Below are 15,974 nucleotides of genomic sequence, written 5' to 3' on the forward strand. Positions count from 1 at the left end.
TGAGGCCTTGGGAATATTTATGGGATCTATTAGCTCATGCAGAATGGCATGACATGAACAAAACCTTGATGTTGTCTAGCAGCAGAGTCACTCATCTGTAAGGAGTGTAACATAATATACAATTAGGAAAGAAATGCCTGCTAGATCTAAGAACTGAGGAACTAATGAGGATTGCATATTGCTCCCACTGGGTTATTTTCAGAATGTATTAGGTTTGCTGCTCTGAGCAGGTGTTTTGTTAAATTCAAGGCATCGAGGAAAAATATGCAGCTCTGCAAATGGCTCTAAAAGGCTCACTTCTACCTGCTGCACATGTGGGTGTGTTGTTAAATTAAGAAGAGTAAGTTGGCATCTTGCCAATAATGTGGTATAGCTCCACTCACTTGAGGGGGGCTCTGTGTGGTCTTCTGACTGGTGAGCTTGACATTGATACCAGCAGAGGTCCTAGAACAGATTTTTTAAAATTAACGTATTTTTTATTCAAGATTTCTTGGTTTACAGAAGTATGTGCAATGTCTCTTTTTTTCAAGGTACATTTTCTATAGATCAGTTTCATTTGTTGAAACATTAATGTTACATTAGGAAGAAAGGGGGAAAGAGGTGGAGGGGGAAATGGGGTTTTGTGTCAGCGTCGCTTGTGTGGATTCCCTTTACTATTCGCTTGTGTTCCTTTAGTGGTGAGAGAGGTTGGGGTTGGCCTAGGGTGTGGTTGTTTGTTTGTGATTGGCTGTGGTGAACTCTGTTTTCATGTGTGAGTGGGGTGGGTGGGTGTTTTTGAACCAGGTTAGCCAGATTGATTCATATGCTGTTGGTGGATTCTTGCTGTTGTCTTGTTCGGCTGTGTATGTGATAAAAGACAGCCATACCAGGGTGAAGGTGTCTTCTTCCATTTGTCCCCATGTCAGTTTCAGCTTATTGGTTATTTTTTCTAATAAGGCTGTTTCCCAAACTATTTGATACCACCGGTCCATGCTTACTCCTGACAGGTCTCTCCAGTGTCTGGCTATGATGTTTCTGGCTGCTGAGAGTAGGTGGGTTATGAGCTCTTTGTGATGTGAGTGGGCATTATTGTTTTGGAAGATTTTTAATAGGGCCAGTTCTGGGTTATCCAGAACAGATAATTAAGCAGATGGACTGTGAGCACTTAGAAAAGGATGCTATGATTACTAAGGTCCAGCATGGGTTTCCTCAAAAACAAATCATGCCAGAAGAATCTCATTTCTTACATGTTGTGAAATGTGATGAGAGAGTGTCAGAACATGCAGACTGGGACATCCATAATGTTGTTTTGCTTTCCTAACCAGAAGTTCTAGACACTACTCTCAATTGCTCTTCTTTCCTAGATCAATTATAGAGTGACACCACAAGGCCTCACACAAACATTTTCTCAGCACAATCTTTTTGACATTAATACTATAGGGAATGACAGAATGGAGATTGATCACCAAGAGAAAAACTCTAATCTTTACAAATATATCTCCCTGCATAAGCAATCGTCTAGTTTGTCACAGAATGTTTATTAGAGGGGCACCTGCCAATGAGAGATCAATGCTATTAAAAGCAACAAGACATGTAACCTTGCTATTGTTCCTTAAGTTACTTCTGCGTGTCAAAAAGTTAGCCCTGGATAAGACTAATTTAGAAATGTATGAGTCTAGTTTAAGAAGTATTCGCCTCTCCAACTTTAATCCCCATATTCATGTCTGTGCATTCTAGCATCAGATCATCTATAAGATATTGAATACTTTACACTACACATTTGATATGTGGCATTTGATATTTTAACCAGAACTATTTATTCGGTATTCAATATTAGTTTATATAGTTTATATAGCAGTAGTGTTTTGAAGAACAAACCTATCCATTCTTAAGGAAATCAGCCCTGAGTGCTCACTGGAAGGACAGATCCTGAAGCTGAGGCTCCAATACTTTGGCCACCTCATGAGAAGAAAAGACTCCCTGGAAAAGACCCTGATGTTGGGAAAGATGGAGGACACAAGGAGAAGGGGACGACAGAGGACGAGATGGTTGGACAGTGTTCTCGAAGCTAACAGCATGAGTTTGACTAAACTGCAGGAGGCAGTGGAAGACAGGAGTGCCTGGCGTGCTCTGGTCCATGGGGTCACGAAGAGTCGGACATGACTAAATGACTAAACAACAAACAAATGTTTTGAATTTGAGTAGGTATATAATATTCAGTAACCTCCTTACCCTCTCTTCTGCCTGTACTCACCTCACACCCCACCTAAATCCATTCCAAGAGCAGAAAAGGGGGAATTTACATTCTGCAGCTAAAAGTTGTAGCACTTTCATAACTGTTAGATACCTTCCACTGTCAGGGATATTACTGGTGAAAAACAAAGGAGGAAACTCAGAGATTAAGCTAAATGATGCTTTTATTTCTGGGCAAATGCTCTTCAGTGAACACTGGACACAAAAGTCTTTGATCTAAAACTGAAGACCTCACTGCCATTTGGACAGTATAGCACCTAATTAGGGATGCTTGAAGAATTTGATCTTTGTGAATTCCTATACTAACTGCCATGATTTGTACCTCCAGACTAATTGCAGATCAAAACTTATTTATCCACTAGCTTTTTTACTTCTCAAATGTTCCAGCCAAGGCTTTTTATGAATAATAATTTTTAAAATGGTGCGCTTTAAAAATGCATATTTTAAGAGGCAATATCTTTAGAAGTGCATATTTTGTTGAAAAAGAATGTATTCAAAAAATCATATTTTGAGAAAAAGACGTTTAAATTGTGTATTTAAATATGATCTTTATGTGCAGGTGTTTTAAATCATAGATTTTAAAAAAGATAAACTGAACCCATGTGGTTCATGTGTAACATAGACTAGAAGCATTTCTCCCTATGCCTAATGCTTCTTTACTCATCTCAGCTACCTTTGTACCCATTCTGGGGAAGGGCCATGTCTCAGTGGTAGAGCATCTGCTTTGCATGGAGAGCTGCTGCCAATCAGTGTGGATGGGCAAACCACTGTCCTTCAACCTTGGGTCCCCAGATATTTTTGGACTACAACTGCCATCATTCCATGTCAGGTTAGCCAATTGTTGGGAATGATGGGAGTTGTAGTCCAACAACAACTTGGGATGCAAGATTGATGAACACTGGCCTAGATTTCATATAAGACAGCTTCCTATGTTCCCTTAGGAATCTATCCTTTCCTTATGCTTTGGCAAGATATTGTATGGTTTATGCCAGGGATGAGCAAACTTTTTCAGCAGGGGGCCAGTTCACTGTCCATCAGACCTTGTGGGGGGCCGGACTATTTTTTTTGGGGGGGGGAGATGAATGAATTCCTATGCCCCACAATTAACCCAGAGATGCATTTTAAATAAAAGGACACATTCTACTCATGTAAAAACATGCTGATTCCCAGACCGTTTGTGGGCCGGATTGAGAAGGCAATTGGGCCAGATCCGGCCCCCAGGCCTTAGGTTGCCTACCTATGGTTTATGCTATGGTATACTATTATACCAAATGAAGAGTGAAGTCTCTTTTTCCAGGCTTCCACATGATGTTGTATAGTAGGTGGTGTTACATACACATATTCCATAGCTGTGGTAGCAGTCTTAATGTTTGCTTGTTTTGGCAAATCATTAGTGAATGCACAAGATTTCCTAACAATCAAGCATTGGTCCAAGAAGTGGGATGGTAGGGGCATTTTAGTCCAATAATCAGTTTACTCATGATCTAGTAAGCCACATTATCTTCCTGTCATGAATCCTCTGCATCATATTATCATTTCAATGGATCTGCAGTGCCTGATGCTACAGAAAAATTGAAATTCTGGCACTTTTGGATTCCCAAATCTGCTGTTGTAGCTCTGGAGGTATGGATATAGGCGAGAGAGTTCAAAAACCAGTCAGCCAGTAAATGTAGCAACATATGTCTGTATATTTCCATGTGGAAGGTAATATCGCATTGTGCTCACAATGGCATTTTTCACTGAAATGAAGCTACAAAGGATTACATTGGCAAAAGCTCTGAGAGTGTGCTCGGATGAGCTGAATGAATCCTACCAGACAGTTTTAATTGACAGCAAAGGAATCACTCACATATAAAAGATTCCTGGGTCATTATGTTTGTGTGTGGATGAAAGAGTACTGATGGGTGAGTAAAAGATTATACCCATCTTATAACTATGAAGGCAACTCATCTGGAAGATGAATAAACAACTTAGATCAGTGGACAGAAAACTCTTTTACAGTTCAAAGACTTCATAACTGTGTGTGAAGAAAGGGGGGAGTTGTAGTGCACTCTCCACTGCTAGCAAAATACTCTCTTGTCTCAAGGCTTGTAAGTAGGCCGACCGACACTTTATAATACCTTATTTTACAGAGACTGCTGGGTTTAAAAATGATAGCACAAAGTACTCCCTTTGTCTACAAGAATACTGATTTCTGACTTGCTATATAAACTTGGATGCCACTAATAATATGGAAGACTTATAAGGAAGAATATACTTTAAGGTTTCATTGTGCTTGTAATGGCGGTACTATTGACATCACACTTTTGCTGGCTTAAGTTCCACTAGGTTGCCAGGTCACATGACGGAGCTGAATGAAGTTTGGAACAGGCGTAAGTGTCTCCTTTCCCTGTACCCTATCATTTTTAAGACCAGAACTGGTATATGTTCCACTGGCTTAATTTCTACCAGCTGAGTTGCAGCTGAACCAGGATAGCCTCAGCTCTGCTGGGCTGAGGGAGACATACTGGCAAGGAATATGTAAGGATGATGACATGCCTGCGAAGCTACATTTATTGTTTAGTTATTCTAGTTTTGGTTATCTCTGGGTAACCTGATTGTCTGCTTCTCTTTACATTTGTGTGTTTTCTGGTCTTTTCACCTGGTTCTACAACTGCAGAAAACCCTCATTGTTGCATAAATGAAAAAAAATCACCCCTTAGGTAAGGGAAAGTCACATGGCTCTGAAGGCATTTCATGTGGAAGATGAGCAAATGACTGAGAACAATGGGCAGCAGCAAAACACTTCACAGTTCAAAGATTTCAACTAAATGTGAAGCAAACAGGAAATGCATATTGCTTTTTCCCATTTTGCAAGCTTTGGAAGTAGATCTCAATGAATTGTGAGTAACTTATTCACCAAGTTTGTTGTAGCTTGCTTACAAATAATTGCTCCTTTGCTGTGAGCCCATAAAATGAAAACGCTACTGGCCAGGCATTTTGGAACCCCAAGGAATAATTCTGCTTCTCCTTAATCCATTCTGACAGAGGGGAAGTGGGTGCAATGTTTTCCCAGGTTGTTGTTTTTTAAGTGTGTGTGTGTGTGTGTGTGTAATATGACATTTTAGTGTCTGTGAAGCTGAGAACCACAATACCAAATTCTAAAGTCTCCAAAACAGGTTCTCTGTAATTTGAAATGTTTGGATACTTGCAAGTCTATGCTAAGAGTATCATCCAGCCATGACTACTAAGAACATGGCCCCACGAAAACTAAGCTATTTTCAGTCCCATTGAGTCTGAAATTTTAGCACAAGCTTGTTTTTTCCATTTAAATGAGCGGGGTTTAGGTGTTTAACTTGGCTGGGTCATGGCCACAGCTCCATTCAGGAAACAACCCTGAATTTGAATGCTGAATTAACTTTTCTAAAGTGCAGCTCTTATTTGCTTGCTTAGATGCCTAATCCATTTAAAGAATCAAAGTAGCTTGATTAGCAGTGTGTGGTCTTAATACCTATTCGTGTTAAGAGAAACAATAGTTATTGCTAAAAAGCAATAAAGAAAAAACATCCTGCCCACTGAATTCCTGTCAAAATAAAAGGTCTTGGTTTGATCCCACAAGGTAGTCAGGTCTGAAAGTTCTGTAGCTGGGGAACAGCCACGGAGAATGCCTCCTTACCTGCCTCCCCCAACCTGGTGCCCTCCAGATGTGGAGACTGGGGCTGATGGGCATTATACTCTAAAGCAGGGACATCCAACGCCCAAGAGACTGCGATCTACTCGCAGAATAAAAAACTGGCAGTGATCTATCCCTTTGGGGGTGGGGGGTTTCAGGTCAAACTTGTTGAGCTTTTCTTAGGGAGGAAGGTCCCATTTTTGAGAGGAAGATGTCAAAATTGAGTAAAGGGGAAAGGGCAGAAGTCACTCACCAAAAGATCGCTAAGGGGACAATCTACCTCACAGTGAAGACTTCGTCTTCCATTCCAGCGTTCATGTGGAAATGGAGGGCGGGGCTGGGGCCAGGACCGGATGCTCTTATGCCACCACAAAGGAAAAGGAGCTCATGATCGACTGCAATCGAACGGAACCTCCCCGGGGGTTGACCAGTCACACACGATCGACCTGTTGGACATCCCTGCTCTAAAGCATGTAAGTCAGGCATAGGCAAACTCGACCCTCCAGATGTTTTGGGACTACAACTTCCATCATCCCTGACCACCGGTCCTGTTAGCTAGGGATCATGGGAGTTGTAGACCCCAAACATCTGGAGGGCCGAGTTTGCCTATGTGTGTTGGTCCTGGGGGAAGGTTGCCGTGGGGCGAGGTCCAGGACCTGAGTCGAGGGTCGGCAGACAGTCCTCCACGGGCAAAGCGGGGTCCAAAGCGAGGAGCCGGGCAAGGACAGGAACTCTGGAGGAACAGGACTAGGTGCTGGCCGAAACAGCTCTTCAACGACGTTGCTCCCGCAACCTGGGACTGGGCTGACTGACCTTTATCTTCTCTGAGGCCAGGGGCAGTCCCGGCCCCCAGGAGACCTGCCTCTCCTGGCCTTAAGGCGAGCACTCCTCCTGGGAGAAACCAGTTCCCTCCGCCTCTCTGCCCTGAGCCTCTGCAGCTCAGGAGAGGCTGGAGGGCTACTGGACCCAGGGGGAGACTCACCTTCCCCTGACAGGGCTGGGAGAGGCGCACCTGTAGGCACTGTGTCCTCACCACCTCTGGAGCCAGAGTGGATTCACCTGGTGCCTGTTCCTGAGGATCCGGCACAGGTGCAGGCACTTCAGAATCAAGGCCCTGCCCCAGTTCAGCTGGCCCTGGAGGCGGGGACTCCTGTGCAGGCTGGGATTCCTCTGGTTCAGCCTCTGAATCAGATTCCCAGGCCATCACACTATGCCTGATGTAAGTCCTTGAAGCACTCAACTTTGGTCGCTGCATTGTAGTCCTGCTCTTCTGTCATCAGTTCAGGAATAGTATCCCAGTTTATCCATTCTGCTACATGGAAGGATGGGTGGAAAGTTGGATAAGGATGGATGGGAAGATGGGCAGGTGCTAGATCACATATTTTCCTCTCCACCTGGCTTGACATTTATGAAACAGCATAAAACTTCCAGCGAGGCAAAATATAAACTATGTTTACAGTGTGGTTGTTTCATTGATTATGAAACAACTACTACTTTTCCCTATAGCAGCAGCAGCCACAGCAGCTCTGGCAATAAAGCCACCAGCTTGTAAATCTCCCGTGTACTCCTAACTTTCATTAAATTTAGTGGAGTGACAGTTACCACACTGCAAAATATAATATTTTCTTGGGATCTTATAACATATACCATACTCAAACGTGTTTATTGTGGAAAGTCAAGTCAGCTGTCACAGTAAATCTGATCTGAGGATTGATGGGGATTGTTGGTAATATCATAGCTGTCTCCAAAGTGCCTGCCTCCAGCTTTTATTCCTCTGCACTCCTGCTCGTTAGAGGGTATCAGTCACAATCACTGCACGGGCAATTATAAAGGCAATATAGGAAATCTATGATTTTGTACATATTTCCTACAGGTGAGACATTCTTCACCTAAAGTATACTGGTTGTTGGTTGCTGCCAGTGCAGATGTTGATGTTGCCAGTGTGCCTGGATGATCAGAAGGTTGCACTCATCAGTAGACTTGGCCTACTGACAAAGCAAGCCTTTTTTTCTGAGAAGAATGCTCACTGAATCAAATGCTTTCATGTTCTATATTTTAAAAATATGTGTTGGTTACTTGCTACCATTCCTGTATCATAGCGTCATAAGAGATCAAAAGAACATCTAAATTCTCCCATTAATCATCCACAAGGGGAAGCAGGTAAGTCCCACTGCTAGGTTTTGAAGCAAATTACTGATGGGTATAGTGTCAGATCTATGTTAAGGACCAATCAAGGCATAGAAAGAAACATGTGTTGGGACATCTTGCATATCTTGGGGAGCTTGCATCTCTCCATTCCAGTTTGTGCTATCCAAATAATTTGAAACATGTTGCTTCATGGTTATGATCCAAAGCACCATTGTAGAACATCAATCTATATCGTTCTATCATCTATCTATCTATCTATCTATCTATCTATCTATCTATCTGTCCCTATCTACCTACCATCTATCTGCAGCATCAACAGTACTAACAATGTACCCCATTATTCAAGACTTAGTTCAATTCCCCACATGTACAACTATAGGAAAGGTAACGGTAGGGATAAGGAAGACTCCCTATCTGAAACCTTGGAGAGCCACTGCCATTCAGTGTAGACAATGCTCAGTGTAATACAGCTCCCTGTGTTGTTTGAATCTTCAGCAACAGAGCTGGAAAAAGGAATGCCACCACCAGTCAAAGTAGACAGCACTGGTTTACATGAGCCAATGCTCTGACACACTGTAAGGTAGATTCATATTTTGCACTATTAATTTAAAATGCCTTATTTATTCACTTAGTGTTAAGACAATCTTTGGGAGGACCGATCTTTGAAAGGATGCACCACATGCAAACATCTAAAGTAGATAAATATTAGCTTTAATAGGTTGGATCCATATGGTAACTCTTTGCTGATTGAAGGATCTTTAATCCAACAGAACTTTCTGTTTGCAGAGGAGGGATCGAGGTGATCTCTTGCAGTTTTCATTCCAAATAGCTCCAGATCTTCGGAATACCCTTCAAAACAGTATGTGAAGTAGAAGATTACCTTGATCCCTTGATGAAAGACTCTGCTGGATCAAATATATTTCTATCAATGGAGGGATAGCTGGATACAATGGATCAAATCCAAAAACTTTCTACTTTACATGGATGCATATGATGTGTTCTTTAAGTATTTTTTCCAGACGTCAACTTGACATTAAGTGAATCAACAAAACATTTTAATTTACTCATGTAAAATGCAGTTGAGGGGTACCCAATGGCATTCAGAAGTGATTTGAAAGTAAATATAGTACATTTCAAACTGTTCCAAGAAAATGCCTTTCTTTTTTGTACCTCTTCAAAATGCTTATTTTGCATCTTGCCTTTCCTCTGAAATTTCAAAGCTGTTAACAAATGCATGAGTATTTAAAGAACAGCAGCTTCAAAGACCTTGTTGAGATGAAAACATAAGACAAATAAAAGGAGACAAATCTAGAGATTAGCAGTGTGTGGTCTTAATTGTCAAGGTGATGCTGAATATAGACACACTTAATTGTTGTGTTTGCACAGTGCTGAATCATTGTCTCTTTGTGTTGTTTGCAATTTGCCTTCTACTGTAATTTATGAAACTTGCATCACTACCATTAAGGTGAATCCCTCTGAAGCTGCATCTGGCTTGCCGATTCCCTCTCTTCAAATTAGATTGATGTGCTGTTATGTATTCATTCAAATCTAATGACTTTCCCAGCGCCCCAGAGTAAAGAAAATGGGTTTCATTAATTTCCCTAATAGCATCACTGAAAGACATGTAATGTGTGAAACTAAAAAGTTCTTTTGTTTTTAATCTCTTAATGATCTCTTTTCCCTTTGTATGGAATAACCTTAGCTTTGGAATGTAAATGTCCTGATGGATTTGTTGAGGAGACGAGATTTCAACCATATTGGGAGAAATGTTTCAGGATATCTTAATGTTCTCTGTTGTTGTTTATTCTGCTGTTCTGGCCATTTATTGCTCCATAAATTCAAAAGTATATTGTTTCATTTCTCTTCTCCTGTCCCACTCTGTGAAAATGAAGCCCAACTGGGTTGAACTGTGTCTTCTTTACTTTCTTAAACTTGGGCCTGTTTTTCTATAAGATCAAGTATCTGAGCAATGTCCCCACAGCAATACTTATTTTCATAGTATGCAAAAGTTTGGACACATTTGTCTTCAATGTCATATGCCATATTTTCTCAGCAAGCTATGAAAATAGAGAGTATTGATTATATCAGTAGGGTATATTCTGTGTTTTTTCACAGAACCCTTTCTTGGGCTCCCTTCAGGTTTATTGTGCTTTGTTGACTCAGTTAGAATTAATGTATCATATATTATATTTAGAATTAATATATCATAGCAGGCCATGTGAATGTATTCACAATGTGACCAAATGGCCAGCAATAGATGTTTCCCTTTTGTATGTAGGCACCGATTTCCTTCCTGGAATGCTCCATATAGAAAACTAGATACCAGGGAAATGGCCAGCACTACCTCTCTCTCTGACATGCTGGTCTTCTCAGTGTTATAATGTGGCAGCTAGGCTAGAGTGTTGAAGGGAGCTCTACCAACTGCACTGGCTGCCAGTTAATTTCTATGCTGACATTCAAAGCCCTGAGTGACATAAGGCCCAGATGTTTTTTTCCCTATCAACCTGCCCAAGTAATAAAATCAGCAGAGATTCTTCTGGTGGTTCCTGCATTAAATGAGGTGTGTGATACAGGAATTTCTCCTGGTAGTTCTATATCTATGGAATGGTGTCCTCAGGTGAGTTGCCTCAGCCTGACTTTCTATTCTATCAGACACTAGGTGGAGGTTTGCCTTTTTTGTCAGACTTTCAGAGGCTAATGAATTAAGTTAATGTCAATGAGGCTGTTAATTTATTCATAAGAATTGTTTTTTTCTGATTACGTAGTGTATTTTATATCACATTGCAAACCTCCCTGTCACCATTTCTGATGAAGGGCAATGTAGAAATCTCTTATTAAATAAATTATTCCATCATGTGAGCCTCACCTGCAGTCTGAAATGCTCATCCATGTGTGTGTGTGTATGTGTGTGTGAGAGAGAATTTGTTTATGCTCTTGGATCAACAGATCTGGCTCATGAGTGTGTGTGTGTGTGTGTGTGTGTGTGAGAGAGAGAGAGAGAGAGAGAGAGAGAGAGAGAGAGAGAGAGAGAGAATTGTGTGAGTTGCCTGAAGGGTCAGATCAATGAGTATCTTATTAACTGTCTCCAAAATCTAATATAGAACTTTAGTTTAAGGAAAGGATAGTATAACTGTTGTTCTGCTATTTAAAGTAGTTGTGTGCCTGATCAATTTCTAAATGTGATTAGAATTTTATGCAGTGTATCTTCATAAGGGGTAATAAAACCCACAGTTCAGTTATTTATATGCCCTTAGTTTTGTTCAGAAGAGGGGGAAGAGTTTCCATAACCTCTCTACTCTATTCCTCCCTGCAGCTTCTCTCTCTCTGGCCCCATCCACAGCATACCTTTGAAGCTCTTTTATGCTTATTTAATCGCCATGCCCTTTCCCCAAATCCTGAGAATTGTAACCTGTTAAGGATGCTGGGAATTGTAGCTCTTTCAGGGGTCTCCTAACTCTCAGAACCCTTAACAAGCTACAGTTTCCAGAGTTCTTCAAGGGAGGTATGACTCTTAACCATACTTGAAATGTATGCTTTGGAAGTGACACCACACATCTCTAATTCTCTTACAACGAATTGGAAATTCAGATGGCGAATTGGAAATTCAGATGGCAGATAAAAACCTATAATTACATGAGAAATAGCCATACTAGTCTTTTAAGCACGTCAGAGCAGTAGTATCTCACCAAGTGTGTTTGGGGGAAAGGGTTGCTCACAAGAAAGTTTAGTGTTTCCCACCTTGATATTTCATTTGATGAAATATCAAATACAGGTCATCAGCTCCATATTGAAGCCTGATCTAATGTTGTGCTGAAAAATGTAAAAGACCAGTATTTTGGGGACATAAAACCCATTGATGTTTGTGTACCTTCACACTGACATATTTTGTACTTTTTTATACATTGTTTTTCAAAAGAGACATTCAAACTTACACCGCAGTCATTTGCAGAACACCGAATATCAAATATCAATTCCTGTTAAAAACAGCTTGTTCAGCACTAAACATACACTGTCAATTATCAAATGCCTTTTGGGTATAAAATACTGAAATAACTCATGGACATTTTAAAGCAAAATTTATACACGCACACAACGTCTCTAGAAAATTTCCATGGAGCATTTGAATGGAAAGTTATCATCTCAATCAGTTCCCTACTAAAATTTGTTCAAGCTGGTGCTCCTCAAGCTTCAGAATTTAATATTTTCGAGAATAAATTTCCTACAGAAAAGTATTTCTTTTATCAGCCACCGTTTGATTTGTGTGGACACAGAAGAATGAAACCTGGTTAGCAAGTCAGCTTAGGCTCATTTCATTTTTCAGCAACTTTGATTCCTCCAAGTGGTTGTGGTAATATAGCATGCAGATACAGATAATCATTTATGAACCCTGTTTCATATACACAGTATTTTAATCTCTGCCTTGCAGTACTTAGGTTCAGGAGAAGATTATTTCAATGAATAAAAACTGAGTGGATTATAAAAAGAGATAGAGATGATATAAATGATCTGCAATACATTTTATAGAAGACTTTCATTTTTCAATAAACCTTCGGGGGGGGGGGACCATGCCTGTCTGTCAGGGGAAGGAATATATTATGGCAGCAGAGGAGATTTCAATAAGTCCAGCCGTTCACAAAAGTATTATTCAGACATTTATGACTGGAAGAAAATGTTCCTTGTCAAAATAAACAACAATATGTTTACCAGTGTTCTTCTATGAGGATTGCTATAGAACAGGCAGAAAAATATTGTGAAACCAGCATTTATGAAGCAGTTCTATTGCCACCAAGAGAAAATGCAATGTGCTTAAATTAATGTTGAACTTTAAACGACTTCAGCACTTGAGATAAGAGAGGAAGGAAAGCGTTCAGCTCCATCTCTGCTGCGGCATCTTCCGGGTCAGTTCTCCTCTTTTGTCTGTCATCCTTTTTGGGAAATGCATCTGTGACACTTGCTATTTGTTAATGGTAACACTTTGTAAGATTTTAAGCAGTTTAATTCCTTTAACAAGATGGAAAGAGGAGATAATTGTTCAAATGCAAATCCACTGGGAGAGAGGCTTATGTTTACCAGCTGCCTATACAAGCCGAAGGACTGCTTCATTGTTCTGTTTTAACCTAGTATTTATTTTTTGTTCTTGTAAGTGGCACTTGCAAGGAAATATCATAATGTATATCCCCAGCACCCAAGGGGTGCCCAAACTTTTTCCAAAGAGGGCCAGATTTGATGAAGTGAACGTGCGTGAGGGCCGACCAAAGTTGTTGAGCTTTTTTTTTTTTACCCCAGGGCATATACTGCCATAGGAGGCAGATTAAATCGACCAGTGGGCTGGATTGGGCCCCCAAAATGGACTTTGGACATGCCTGCGAGGCATAATAAGAGGGAAGGTTTCAGAAGTGGGTAAGGGAAAAGGGCAATTTTTTTCTGATTCCCTCACCCTGGGACCTTCCTCTGCTGAACTAAAAGGATCATGTAGCAGGTTGTGTGGAGACTGGTTGTGTGGAAACTGAAATGCTGCAGTCACCGTAATCAACAGTAGTCAAAACTGGTCTGGGTGGAAAAAGAGTCCAATATAAGGCAGCTTCCTACAAACCTTTAGTGCAGTGGTAGGGAACCTGTTTTCCAGATCTAAACTCCCATCATCCTTGCAATATCTGGAGGGCCACAGCCTGCCCCCCCCCCCCCGCTTCAGTGCTAAAAAGCTGCTAGCCCCAAATCTGATCATGCTATCACTATATTGTCAGCTTTTGGGGAGTGGGGGAAGGAATCAGGAGAGTAGAAAGGAGGTGTGTTTTATTTCCCTTTTCTCCTGAAATACAATGTATACTTTAGAGAGGAGATTTTTTTAAAAAAAAAAATCTTACTGCATGCAAATCTGAATTCCCCTAGCCAGGATACTGCAGGATACTGTCTTGGTGTAAGCTGTTAGGAGGTCTCAGCAGACTTACTCCCTCACCTCCATATCCTCCCCCACTCCCAATCCACACCTCTGCATTCTGTGTCTTCACAGATTCTTGTCAAACCTGAGGAAACACTGGCGCAGTTTAGGAGTGAGCACCAACCATCCAAAAATGCATATATCCAAAAGATCAGCCTCCAAAAAACAAACAAACAAACAAAAACGACTGGAAAATGGCTAATATAACACCAATTTTTAATAAGAGATCCAGGGGGGATTCTGGGAATTATAGGGCTGATTAGCTAATAGTCCTTCACTTTCATAATACTATGATATCATGTGAATAGCCCATGAAACCAAATGTTGTAGGATTAGGGACAGACAAAAGAAAGTACTTCTTCACACAGTGCATAGTTAAACTATGGAATGAAGCAAAACCACAAGACACAACTCCACATAATTAATTTGTATGCTGTCCTTTCTTCACAGAGCTAAGGACAATATATGTAGGTTTATCCCATTTTATATTCACAACAGTCTTGCAAAAATAGATTAGGAGAGACAACATGGTTAAATAAGGATGTTCACTTCAGCCACCAAGCTCTTTGTTCCATGAGTTATTATCTACATCAAAAAGCATTTTGCTCATAAGTGTGTTTGTGTGTGTTTGCATGTGTATAACCTGTCTGTAATGCTTTCACTTCTCATTTTGAAAATATGCCAGAGCATTATATGTAATAACATGGATAAATATTCTTGGCAGTCAACATGCTGTCACTCAGATCCTGGTTTTATTGCACTGGGTTTTGAGAAAATGTGCATGACCTTATTTGATGCTCTTACATCTTATGAGTTGAAATTTGTCCTAGTAGTGCTGCCATCCCCAGAGGAAGCTCAGGAAGGTTCTCCTTTACTGAAATTGGCATCAAGGACCATAATCTAATCACACTTTAGCTCTTTATGTTATTAATATTCTCATTCAGGTGATTGGTATTTATATTCAAATGCACTCTATAGTCTCTGTAGATCATTTTAGTGTTTAGGAGATTACAACCATATTGGAAGCACCAAATTTCATGGGTACCATTGACTTGCAGACTGCCTTAGTAAACACACCCCTTAGGTGATTTTTTAAAAAAAAGTCTTCATTTTTAACATTTCTAGCTAATTGGCATACCAAAAAGGAGGGAAGAGTTCTGATTCAAGTGGAGAGATCTTTCACTAATGTAGTTCTTTCCTTTCCTTTCTTCACACCTCTATATTCTCTTTGTGGTGTACAAAGAAGTGGACAAGGTGTCAGGTGCCGAAAACAAGGATCCATTGAATGTGACTAGAATATTATTCCTTCGTGACCTTGGCTTCATCTGCTTTTAGAGCTTCCTCTTCCTGACTGTGCTTGAATGAAGCTAAAAGAAACTTGAGCTTTTCAGTCCAGAATTGAAACAAGCCATCCATCAAGACATGTGAGGATATTATTAATACAGGTCATGATGGCCAGAACCACTCAATCAACCTCCCAAGAGTGAAATATTCCCGACTCCTTACTGCAGTTGAATGTCGTAAGTAAGCAGGTTCTATGTGTATGTGCAGGAACGCATCCTCTCCCACTTGCAGCCAACTAGCATGAACAGAGAATTGGAAGGGTGGAGTGCAGATTCAAGTACAGTGGTACCTCGGTTTACGAACTTAATCCATTCTGGAAGTCCGTTCTTAAACCAAAACCATTCTTAAACCGAGGTGCACTTTCCCTTATAAGGCCTTCAACCACCAGTGCCCTTCCACCATTAGGATTCCATTCTTAGACCCAGGTTAAGTTCTCAAACCGGGACACTACTTCCGGTTTTGCGGAGTTCGTAGACAGGACTGTTCTTAAACCAAGGTACCACTGTATAGGCTTATTTACCAAATGTCATTTCACACACAAAAGTGTTAGTCGCATATAGGTTTGTTTGTTTGTTTTAAATATATCGCTAGAAATAGCAAACCTGTAGTAGGAATCAGGGAGAGCCTACTTACTATGCAATAACTGGACCACCAATCCAC

At 40.7% G+C, this 15,974-nt stretch overlaps 1 long non-coding RNA gene across 1 annotated transcript in view; it reads right to left on the reverse strand.

The window, feature by feature from the left end:
* The window catches only part of LOC309337183, a 642,870-nt gene extending 627,189 nt beyond the window's left edge, over positions 1-15,681 (reverse strand). Inside the window, exon 1 of the long non-coding RNA XR_014154137.1 lies at positions 15,618-15,681. This is a non-coding gene — a long non-coding RNA (uncharacterized lncRNA). The remainder of the gene's footprint in view (positions 1-15,617) is intronic.
* Between the last annotated feature and the right edge of the window lie 293 nt (positions 15,682-15,974).

This window comes from Podarcis erhardii, assembly GCF_964252035.2.
Source record: "Podarcis erhardii genome assembly, chromosome: 1".
In the NCBI taxonomy this organism is placed as follows: Eukaryota; Metazoa; Chordata; class Lepidosauria; order Squamata; family Lacertidae; genus Podarcis; species Podarcis erhardii.